Source organism: Monodelphis domestica, chromosome 2 (genome assembly GCF_027887165.1).
Source record: "Monodelphis domestica isolate mMonDom1 chromosome 2, mMonDom1.pri, whole genome shotgun sequence".
Lineage (NCBI taxonomy): Eukaryota > Metazoa > Chordata > Mammalia > Didelphimorphia > Didelphidae > Monodelphis > Monodelphis domestica.
In genome coordinates this window covers 305478685-305491257 of record NC_077228.1, presented here as the reverse complement: position 1 = coordinate 305491257, position 12573 = coordinate 305478685, and the positions used below count along the sequence as shown (strand labels likewise).

At 34.8% G+C, this 12573-nt stretch overlaps 1 protein-coding gene across 1 annotated transcript in view; it reads left to right on the top strand.

Moving 5' to 3' along the window:
* COL21A1 (collagen type XXI alpha 1 chain) overlaps positions 1-12573 on the top strand; it is a 272179-nt gene that overhangs the window by 134736 nt on the left and 124870 nt on the right. The gene's annotated exons all lie outside the window — the stretch shown is intronic.

Genomic DNA, 12573 nt, shown 5'->3' with positions numbered 1-12573 from the left:
CAGACTGTTATATTAGAAAACAAATATGGTGATTTTACTGTTTGTTAGGAAAATTAATTGGTTACAAATGTCTTTTCCAATCTTTCCCATTTTTTTTTTATCTGCTTGATGTCTTCTTTTCAGTTTCATAGTTAAATGTTCTTGGAATGATTTTGCATAGATAATATTTTGACAGGATTTTATAAATGTTTGGGTGTAAATAAAAAATTCAAAATCAAACACCCACACTTCTTTGCATTCAGACAAAATAATATCAATATACTACATTTAATATCATTATAGTTGGAAAACTGACAGCTTCAAGAGTATTAGATGTTACTTTGTTGATCAGGAGAATTATTTTAAAGAGATAAAAATTTTAATTAAGGTGATATTTCTGACATTTTAAAATCTATTAGACAAGAAGGAAATACTATAATCTTGTACATCAATGGAAGAATCATGGCAATAATAGTCTTTAACAAGTAATCTAAGAAATCTATTTCAAAGCATTTTCCAAAAGCTAATTCATTATTCCTCTTCACTTTTGAGACAAATCATTTTTATTATCTTGCTAGAAAAGAAAAACCAAAGCATAAGATAATGAAATGACAATGAAAGTTTAAAAGTTTGACCAGCCCATCTACGTAAAACTACATGGATAAAAGATGTTTGCTACTGTAAAGAGAAGATGTAAATACAGAGTGGAGAAGAAACACAGCAAGAATACATGATTGGCAGACAGGGAGTCTGAATGTTGGAGAGGGGTCTTCTGGGAAGGATTTCAACTGTGAGGAGAGGTTTGGTTTTGAGCCTTGGGGGTGGTGGTAGACAGCTTTTCCTGAACTCTGGATAGTGAATCTGATCTATTTCTCAGGAGTGACTCCAATTGACTTCAAAGCCCTTGGTGTCTATAAACAGTTCTGCTTTCCATCATATTAAGAACTTAGTGACTGGCAGGACATTTCAGCTTAGCCCAAGAGGGATTTGTTCCCTGGAAGGCAGGCTGTGTGTCAGTCCGGAAGATAAAGCAATTTCCTCTCCAGCAACCTCTCTTAAATTTACACTCTCTTAAAGATTATACTCTTAAGATTACACTCTCTTAAAGGCTCAAGCCTCTATTAACCATTAGTTTAAGATAATATAAAAAGAAGAGAAAGGGAAGAATTGATTTCCTGACTGGTCCCAGCTTTGATCAAAGCTAGGGGACTCAAATCCAGTTGGGACATTCAGATTAGGGATCTCCTGCTTCCCTCTTTCCTCAATCTTTTCCTTGCTAGTTATATAATAAACCAGCTTAAAATTAAGATTCAATACACAGTCAGATAATAGTTAGAGGGTAAAGGGGGGTTGGGAAAAGGAGTTTTAGGAAGGAAACCTTTCTTTAGCCCCAAGTAAAGTCAAATCTTGGGGTTACCAATACTGGTTTCCCTCTGCAGATATGTTCAGAGTAAGAGATCATCTAGGGAAGAGCTAGGTTACCTCAAAATTTCCTAGCTAACCATTACATCTTAATTTCCTGAAGTGATCTCTGCTCTGTGACAATCTATTATCCCTTCTAGTTCACCATTAGTGATCAAGGCTGAGATAGACAGTGGCCATTAGCTCTCTACTCAGATAGGGAAGGAGTGTCTCTAGGAGTTAGTTCACCAGTTCTCATAAACTAACCAATGTATCAGCAATTTAGGGGTTCTCCTTTATTCCCTTCTTACACTACTCAAATTTCAAAAGTAATTTGAATGGGCAGCCTCTAGAGCTTATCTAAAAATTTCTATATCTGAGACAGATAATTTAGATGGATAGTGAGTTTAAAAGAAGAGTAGCCTGGATTCTTTTGAGAAATTGCATTCTTACTCCAAAGTTATAAAATGAATGGCTATCTATTCTTTTTTGGCCTATTTTATTTTGTATATATTTTCTCCAGATTACACAAATGTACAATTTTTAGTGGTCATTTTCTGACACTTAACAATCCATTTTCTCTTCTTCCTTCACACTCCTCCCTCCTTCTTGAGATGGCAGATAATGTGCTATGCATTACACATGTGCTCTAATACAATACATAATTTCATGTTTGCCATGTTGTAAAAGACAATACATATCATTTACACTGAGGAAAATTTATGAAGGAAATAAAGAAAATAATAGGATGCTTCAATCTGCATTCAGACTCCATCAGTTAATTTCTTCTCTGGTGGTGGATAGCCTTTTTCATCATGAGTTCCTTTGAGTTGTCCTGCATCCTTGCTTGGTTGATATTGTTAATTCATTTATAGTTGGTCACAGTGTATTATTGCTGTTACTGTAACTGTTACTTAACATTCTCCTGATTCAGCTCATTTTCCTTTGAATCTTTTCATTTAAGTCTTTCAGGGTTTTTTGAGATCATTTATTCATCATTTCTTATGGCACAATAGCATTCCATTACAATTGTATGCTACAGCTTGTATAGCCATTCCCTGGTCTATCTTTTCGATATAAACATTGTATGTGCATTGCTATATGACAGTGAAGCATGTAACAGCACTGCCTCTGAGGAAGTCGAGCTTCACATAGAAAGCAATGAAAAGGTTCATGATGAGTGTGAGAAGGATGCAGGTATATTTGTTATGAGAAACTGAAGAATAAGAGTAAACAATGTCAAAGAGTTGAGTGGTTGATCTCATGGTGAGAGTAAGAGATGTCATATGGAAAGCCAAAGAATTCTACTGGTACCTTCATGATGTTTTGTTTTTTAAACCCTTACCTTACCTTACAATACTGGATATTGACTCCAAAGCAGATGAGTGGTAAGGGTTAGGCAATAGGGGTCAAGTGACTTGCCCAAGGTTACACAGCTGGGAAGTGTCTGAGGCCAGATTTGAACCCAGGACCTCCAGTCTGTAGGCCTGGCTCTCAATCCACTGAGCCACCCAGCTGCCCCCTACCTTCATGATGTTGAGAGACATTGGGCAAGATTTCTAACATGTTGAGTGGATCACCTGTGGAGAACTTTTGGATTGGCATCGATATATGATTTGAGAGAAGTCCTAAAATGATGAGATCACATATCCATTTTAGTATTTGAGTGTATAAAATCTGACAAATAAAATAACAACACCAATAAACTGAAACATCTTTATTACTGGCATCAAAATTAAAAAAAATCTTTTGAAAGAATTGTTCCAAATAGTTCATTGATTAATATTTGTTGTTTACTTATGGAAATGTATATGATGTCGATGAAATTTTTTTCTTTTTATCCATTTTCTACTTCTTTATTGTTTAATGATGAAGATTATTCTTGATAAAAGGGATATGCAAAAAGAGATTGATAAATAAGTGACAATTAATAAAATGTCCAAAAGAGTGACTTACATAACTTCCATTTCTATTGATATTTGAGAATTTTATGTATTTATTTTTTTACTTATGCTAGAACTGAATACTATGCATTGGAGATTTAGACTCACTCTTTACTGACTTAAGACCTCTTTCCTGGACATATAGAAGTATACTTGCTTTTTGAGATAATATAATGGGGAAGGAAAAACTAGACTAGTCAGCTCTTATATAGCAAAGTAGTACCTCTTTCCCCTTTCTTTTTTTTTCCCCTTGCAAACAAGAGGGAACAAAAGAAGGAAGCATGCTCTTCTTCTTCTTTTTTTTTTAAACTCTTACCTTCAGACTTGGAGTCAATACTGTATATTGGCTCCAAAGCAGAAGAGGGGCAAGGGCTAGGCAATGGGGGTTAAGTGACTTGCCCAGGGTCTCACAGCTGGGAAGTGTCTTAGGCCAGATTTTAACCTAGGACCTCCTGACTCTCAATCCATTGAGCTACCCAGCTGCCTGGAAGCATACTCTTCTGGGAAGGTTCACCTTTCAGCTTTAAGTCATCTTGAGTCCCCACTGTTTATTCCTTTTTTTCCTTTCTTTGGTGTTAAATCTTTCAGCTTCCTCTGAAATCAGTCTTCCAGCTTTCAATGACTTACTCTTCAGTTTAAAGGCTAAAAACTTCTCACATTTCCTCCATGAAACTGGTAATTCTTTTAAAATCATACCTTAATCTCCAAATAATTATATTTTCCCATATTTTATTTTACTTTCTTTAGTCATAAGACAGTTTTATGCAAATAAATTGATCCCATGGAGTCCTACAGCTCTATTGGTCTTCAAGATAGAATATCTCATGTCCTTAAATTGTGATTCTTTTCACCATTTATTTTTGTTTTTAATAAAAATGTTTTTCCAATACTCACTTATACTATCAAACTTTTCACAAAGAAAACATCATCTTACTTATATTCTGATTTTTATATTTATACCACTGCTCATTAAAAAAAATCTTAACAGCTCCAGTCCTATTTGAAAACTATGCTTCTTTAATGTCTTTTTGCAATTTTTATTAAATGAAATTTATTTTCCAACTTTATTTAGGAATCAAAATGCCTATCTACAAGAGTGGCAAAGTTTTATATTTTTTACAATTTATTTTGCTTTATATAAAAGTACTTTCAAAAACTCTTTCAGCACTCAACTTCTATATCTCTTGAGTCCTAATGAAACAGGTATCTTATATTTACATAGCATATATTATTTTTTTATTCATTTATTTTTTTTTGGTTACAATACTCATTTTATTTCCCTCCCTCCCTTCCACCCACCCTTCCCGCAGCTGATGCACAATTTCATTGGGTATTACTTGTGTCTTTGATCAGAACCTATTTCAATGATGTTGTTTATATTATTTTTAAAAGCCAATTTCTGATTTTTATTTACATACTCATTATTATTTACAAGGAAAGAAATAGGTTTGAATCAGTGATACTACCAAACTAGAAGTAGCTCAGAAGATTCTTTGTTTTCTAGTTGGAACACCAATTATAAGGAAGGCTAGTTAGAGCTCATTGATATACCTCTTGAATAGACAAAACTTATATTGACTTTAAACTGAAAGGAATGTCATAAACCTCAATACTTATTCAAGATGTTTGTCAGCTATGCATTTGGAAGACATGTTTTTGTTCAAAGAACAATTCAGTTGAAATCAACAAATAACTAAAGATCATGTGAGCTTATTAATAAATGGTGTAAAGTGATTGTATTTTAACTCAAAGTCATGTAAGTCTTTTTATTGAGGGGAGTGAAATTGTAAAGGTCAGACTTAATAATTACTAAATATATTTTCTGGTTTTACTTAATTTTTACTTTTTTCCAGATTACACATTGCTATAATTTTTAATAATTATTTTATGACATATTGGAATCCATGTTCTCTCCCTTCTTCCCTACCTCATCCCTAAAATGACAGCTAATATGATATGATTGTACATGCATTATCATCCCATACCTATGAACATGGGTTCATCATAATTTGAAAGAAGATGCTGTAAGATTGAAATGGATATCAATAACTCCAAGTATTATTTTTATAAAGGTTATTAATAATCACCTGAAGTAGAAAAAAATAAAAAAATGATAGTATAAAGTCTAATCTAATCTAACTAACCACTGTCAGGCTCTCAGTTCAGCTCTTCAGCCTCAATCTGGGAAAACAGAGAAAGAGGGTGGAGTCACACCAAAACTTTATACTCCCTACCTTCACACGCAAATGGAATGCTGGGTAAGAGAGTCCTGGGGAGCAAATTCTATCCATATAATGCACATCGTTTATACTGGAGAAAATTTCATAGAAGAAATAAAGTGAAGAATGGTCTGCTTTCAATTTGCATTCAGACTCTTCAGTTCCTTCTTTGACAGTGGATAGCCTCTTTCCTCATGAGTCTTTTACTAAATGCTTGCTGAGGACTCTATACAGATAAGAGGCAGCTGTGATACAGTGGTTAGAGAGCACTGTGCCTGGAGTCATGAAGACCTGAGTTTAAATCTAGCCTCAGACATTTTCTAGCTGTCTGATGCTGGGCAAGTCCCTTAAACTCTGATTACCTGATAAAAGGATCCATTAAAAAAAAATGGCAAGCCACTCCAATTTCCTTGCCAAGAAAACGCTATGCATAGCAGTTATAGTCCGTGGGGTCATGAACAGTCAGATATAACTGAACAAGTATAGATAATTAGACCTATTAGTAATTCTAAAGAGTAGCTAATGCAGTCAAATTGAGCCTTCCTGTTAAAAATTGAGCAGTTACTTGTATCAAGGGGCCCAAAAATCTCAATACTTTTCACCTCTTTTTTGTTATAAGGAAATTAACTACAGTTAAAAACAGTTTCTCCAGTGAAAGGTGGATTTTGCTTTAGGGGCATAAATTGCTCTAAACTTAAGTCTGGCTAAGTCTCTTAGCCTAGGAAAGTTTGTGAAAGTTTTTGACCGGAAGGTTATGAAGTCAGTCAGAGAGGCAATACATTGAACCCTATCAGGATGTTTGATTCTGTTTGATGTGCCCTTGTTCAGATTCTGGCCCAGGGCATTCTTGAGGGATTCATTAAGATTTTGGCAAAGACTTCCTGAGGGAAAAATACTTTTCTTTGATTTGACAGCCATAAACCAAATCACACTGGAAATATTTTAAATTTAGTTGAAAAGAGCATGTTATATGACTGTATCTAATATTCCTGAGATAATGTTTTGTGAAGATAGAAAAATAGAGTAAGACAGATATGTTATTGTCACCTATTTAGGCAACTTCAGGAAGTCACCATGAGATGGTACTCTTATTCATTTTGCCTTTTCCCTATCACTCATGCTGTGAATTCAAAATGAGATTGTTTTTTTTTTTGCAAAAAAATATATATTCTTTGATACTCACATATCATCATGTATCATTGAACTAAACATGCCCTAAGAGATACTAACAGCAAGGTAGTTCAATAGATAAAATTCTAGACCTACAGGCAGGAAGACCTGAGTTCAAATCCAGCCTCAGACATCTACTATCTGTGTGACCCTGGGCAAACTACTTAACCTCTGTTTATCTTAATCCACTGGAAAAGAAAATGATGAGCCACTCCAATATCATTTCCAAGAAAATCCAATGGACAGTATTGGCATGTGATGGTCCACGGAGTCACACAAAGTTGGACACAACTGAATGGCTGAACAACAGTAACTAGAGATACTAGACGTGGGCAGCTAAGTGGAACCATGGATAGAGTCCCAGCCCTGGAGTGAGTAAGACTTCATGAGTTCATATCTGGCCTCAGAATTACTAGCTATATGACCTAGAGCAGGTCACTGAACTCTGTTAGCCTCAGGTTCCTCATCTGTAAACTGACCTGGAAAAGGAAATGGCGAATCACTCCAGTATCTGTCTTTGCTGAGAAAAACCCTAAATAAGGTCACGGTGTCAGATGTGACTGAAATAACTGAATAACAGAGAAACATGGAACTGACATGGTCAATTGATTTCCAAGTTTTTAAAAATCTTCTTTTGTCCTTATCATTTTTCTAATTCACATTCTGTTACTTCTATCAAACAGATGCATAGTCACCTTAACAAACAAAATATTTCCTTACTATTACCCTAGAATATAAAGTTTTGTACATGAGGGTCATTTAAAAAAAAAACCTCTTTTAAAAAATATACATTTGTTTCACACTATATATAGATACAATTTTTAATAATTGCTTTCTGACATTTTGGGATCCATGTTCTTTCCCTCCTTTTTTCTCCTCCCAACCCCCTGAGATGACAGGCAATAATATAGAGGTCATACATCTGCTATCATGCAATATGTATTTCCATGTTTGACATGTTGTGAAAGAAGTCATATTGCTTTTATTAGGAAAAAAACTCATGAAATGAAATTTAAAAATGGCATGCTTCAATCTGCATTCAGATTCTATCCAATCCATAATGAACATTTAATAAATACCTGTTGATTGAATGAATATTATATCTTTTAAGCCTCTTGTTTTGAGAATCAGTCTTCTTTTTCAGTTAATTAACTCAGTACTCAGCTTAAGATCCTTTCCTAGTGAGTTACAAGTGTCAGTGCAGCTAGACTTCAGATTTTGATAGATCTCTTAATACTTAACACTTTATTCTACAAAGCAAGGAGATGACAGCTTCCTGTGACTTTCTGTCAAATGAAAGTAAATTAGAGCAGAAGGAAGAAGGACTTTTCCTTTAAGGAAAACATTGATTTGATTCCCCTCTCTCTTCCCTGCTTTAGATTTGATTGTACAGTGACCCCTCCTATACAATATGAAAGTTAAGTTACTCACTTCTTATTTCTACTGAAGATGTTAGCATAATTTGTTCTTATGATCAAAGTAGATTTCTGTAGGCAGAAATGGCTTTTTTAAAGTTTTTTACATATACACATCTTCAAATATACAAAATCTATTTTGAAACTTTAAATTACTTCTTTTACATGGCCCCAAATAATATTTTCCTGAGTGCTATAATGCTAAATTAGATTCTCTTGAGTTTCCTAAGCAAGGTCAGAACAATCAATATTTCATAGAAATATGGTAATGATTCAGTTTTAAAAATGTGACATAATAATAATATAGAAAACAAGTGAAGCTATGACTCTAAAGAAGTCTGTTTTAACTTTCTAAATTTTTAGTCACATTGCATGTGACTTAAATCTTTTCCGGGAAAATTGGGACAGAACTTGATAGTTGAATATATTCAAATTAGATTTATATGTTGGTATAAATGTGTATTTCTCTCATTTGAAATGAGAAAAAACCAATTTGAGAAATATAATTTTAAATGCATATTATTTAACTTAAAGACTTTGAAAGGAAAGACCATTATAGCCATTCTATAGCTACACAAGCTCTATACCTGCTATATTACTAAATTATGTATTTGTAAAAAAAAAAAAAACTCAAGTATGTCTTGAGTAGGGTTTCACAGAAAATTCTGTTAATAGCTAACCCAAAGATATTCATCAGATATCTGTAAGAATTTTTTTTAAATTCATGGACCTGAGGCACTGAGCAGTATTATGTGAAATTGCCAAAATATGGCATAGTAAAAAGAACATTTGATTTGGTGTCATGTGATCTGGTTTTGAATCCAACTTCTGCTATTTAAAACCAGTATGATTTTAGGTAAGTCACAATCTTTTGAAGTCCCAATTTCCTCGCCTTTAAAATGAAGAACATCCAGAGGGTAGCTGGGTCTCTCAGTGGATTGAGAGTCAGGCCCAGAGATGGGAGGTCCTGGGTTCAAATATGGCCTCAGACACTTCCCAGCCATGTGACCCTGGGCAAGTCACTTAAGCCCCATTCCCTAGTCCTTACCACTCTTATGCCTTGGAACCAATATTGGTTCGAAGGCAGAAGGTAAGGATTTTAAAAGAAAACACAACAAAAAAGAGGAACCTTCAAATTGGGCACCTTGCAAAAAAAGCAGGATGGTATGATTTCTAAGGAGTTGATTGATTGGTGTGTGTGTAGGGGTTCTATCCTTCCCACAGAAGCCATCGATAACTAGTCACATTAGTCACCACTCCCTACCTCACACACATCCATTATTTCTATCACCTTCTCTTTTAATTGTTGTTCAAGTGCCACCCTTCTCTCTTTTCTGCCCAGTATTTGTATTTTAGGGTAGTTATAACCAAATTAGAACCTCTTCTTCCCCTGGGGAAGCCTCATCCAGTCTTCAGATCAATGACCAATCTTGTGCTTCTGATGTGGGGGAGGGATTGGGTTGGTCTTACTCTCAGGGTAATGACCAATGCATACATCTTTGTTTCTGATTCATTTTGGGATTTTCTTGGTAATGATGTCAGAATGATTTTCCATTTTCTTCTCTGCATCACTGGATAAGGATATTTGATATCCAGATAAGGAAATTGAGGCACACAGGGTTTAGTGACTTTCCCAAGGCTATACAGTATTCCCAGGCTGGATTTGAATTCAAAAATGAATCTTCCTGATTCCAATCCTAGTGCTGTATCCACTGTGTGATCCAGCTACCCTCAATGAGCAAACACTGTGAACCAATTCCTTTTGTTTGTCAGTGAGTCAAAGTGAGAACTGCAGAAAGATGAGATACTGATTGGTTACAATCTATATCCTAGAAGTCAATACATTGTTCCCCTTTCCCAACCCATTCCCACTCCTCTTCTAAACCTCCCTGTTTTCCTTTCAGACATCACAATTTTTCCAGGCATCAAGGTTTGAAACCTTGGTGTCAGCCTAACACTCCTCACTATTACTTATGTTGTATAACCAGTTCTTTTGCTAAATGTTGTCATTTCCACATTCACTACCTCTCTCTTCTCTGTCCCTTTCTTATTACTCTCAGGTCTATCATTTTAGTTCAGTCCCTCATCCAATCTTGCCTTGACAATTGTAATAGCTTCTCCCTGACTCCAGCCCCCTCCCCATCCCTCTCAAATTCATCCTTTACACAACTTCCAAAGGGTTTTCTATTATGCAGGGCTCACCTCACCATTCTTCTATTTTATTAACTTTAATAATTCACTATCTAAGATAAAAAATCATTTTCCTTTTTATGTCATCCTTTTAAATATTTCTATTTCTGGTATGTTTTCATGATATACATAGTTGATAGCACAGCGTTACAGTTATAATTTATAAATAAGAGACATATATTTGAGTTATGTGTTTTTTTTGTTTGTTTGTTTGGTTGGTTTACATTTCATAGCCATGGCACTATATGACTTGTATGGTTTCTTCTAGCTCTAAATCTATGATATTATGTTATGGCTAAAGGATCCTCTATTTACAAAATGTTTTTTGTGGGGATAAGGTGAATTTTACATATACTATGATTTCATTTTATTTTAAATGTCCTGTAGTATGAAGGAGGCAGTAAGGTAGAGTAGAAATGGCCCTAGTCTAAAATTCACATCAATTTTGGTTTGAATTCCAGCTCAATTGAACTGTCTGCTAGCTGGGTGACTTTAGGCAAGCCACTTTGCCTTTAGGAGACTTGGTTTCCTCATCTATAAAATAACAGGATTGGGTAAGATGAGCTCAATTTTATTTTTCCAACTCCATATCCTACAGATTGTGACCACAAAAGAATGAAGTTGAATTTATAGAAAGGACTTAGGAACTAAGTCTCATTATTTTATAGGCAATGCGGTATATTCTGTAAGGTTAGGGACTTGACCTGTGATTTTATTGAAAGAAAGACTTCACAAGGGAGGAGATTCCCTCTATCGATGCAGTTCAACACCTTATCCACAGGCTTTAAGAGTTGCCTAAAGTATTGAGATTTGAAATGACTTAACTTGCCCTGGATTATACAATGAGGGTCTGTATCAGAATGAATTTATGCTGGTCTATAGAGAATATGCGGATTTCCTTTTAAAACTGTTTCATATGGATTAAAGTCATCTGAAAAGAATTGTGAAAGTAATATTTAAGCTCTTAAAATTATGATGTCAACTGTATTTTAGAGAGGTAGCATGGTGTTATGTCTATTAAATAATAAAGGACTGGTCTTAGAGATCAATTCCTGCCTTCGAAAGATGCTAGCTGTATGATCAAGTCATTTTAATTCTCAATGCCCCAGGTAACTTGCTAAGACTTTAACTTGCAAACACGTTATTTATATACATTAATGGAAGGACATGGCTCATCTTGTCTCTATATTGAAGAAATCATAGATCCAGATAATTCAAAAATACTTTGTCAAATAACAAGCAAGATACTTAGAACACTTGATTTGTGCTTTTATAATGAGCTCTGAAGAAGGCCAAGTCAGTGAATCTGAATCAAATAGCATTTTTCCAAGTGAGCAGGCCCATCATTAAGTCTCAATGTTCTCTTTGTTGGTGGTTGTGTCTCTGACCATCTCTGAACTTTGTCTACAATGCCATAAAAACCTCTTCTTTCTGGATGCTCACTCCTCCCCTGGCTGGACTTAACACATTGGAGTACCCTCTGCTTTGATTTTTTTTCTCCCTCTAATTAGCTTGTTCCTCCAAGGACCTCCATTTTATGGAGAATGCCCAGGCCAACTATGTCTTCATTCCTTTGCAGGATACACTCCCAGCTTGACTTTCCTTGCTATCTTGCTAGGCTTATTCATTTCTTCTCTTTATCCTCTACTTTTTTAGCTTCTTTTTAGGCATAGTTTTTCTCCATTAGAATGCAAGTTCCTTGAAGACAGAGATTGTTATTCTTTCAGCTTTTATTTATTTTCCCAAAATTTATTTTGCACAGAGCCCTAATCACCTAATAAATAGTTGTTGATCAAACAGAGACAATTAACAAGTATAGGTTTATTGATGAGAGGCAACTTGGCTTATTGGATGTAGAGCTGCCTTCACAGCTTGCTTTAGGAAAGTCATTTATCATCTTAGTTCCTCAATTAACTCTCTAAGGCTATAAATTATAGAGTAGATTTTGGTCTGTCCTGGTAAGAGAGAGTTCTTCCCTGGGAACTCCATCCATGGATTAAATCACTGGTCTAATAAAAAAAGTTTTATAGTATTTCATGTGTATAAAATTTTCCACATAATTTGAAGTAGTGAATTTCCAGGAAAGTTTAAAGTACATTATGTTTTTATAGCTAAAGAGAAGGCTGTGATGTTAACATTAATGACTCTTCTTGGGGAGTAATTCTTGCCTTATTTCTAGAATATATAACAAAATCATAAAACTCTATTGTAGCCAAATAAAACCCAATGCTCCTGGATTCAATATTTTGGTTCTTT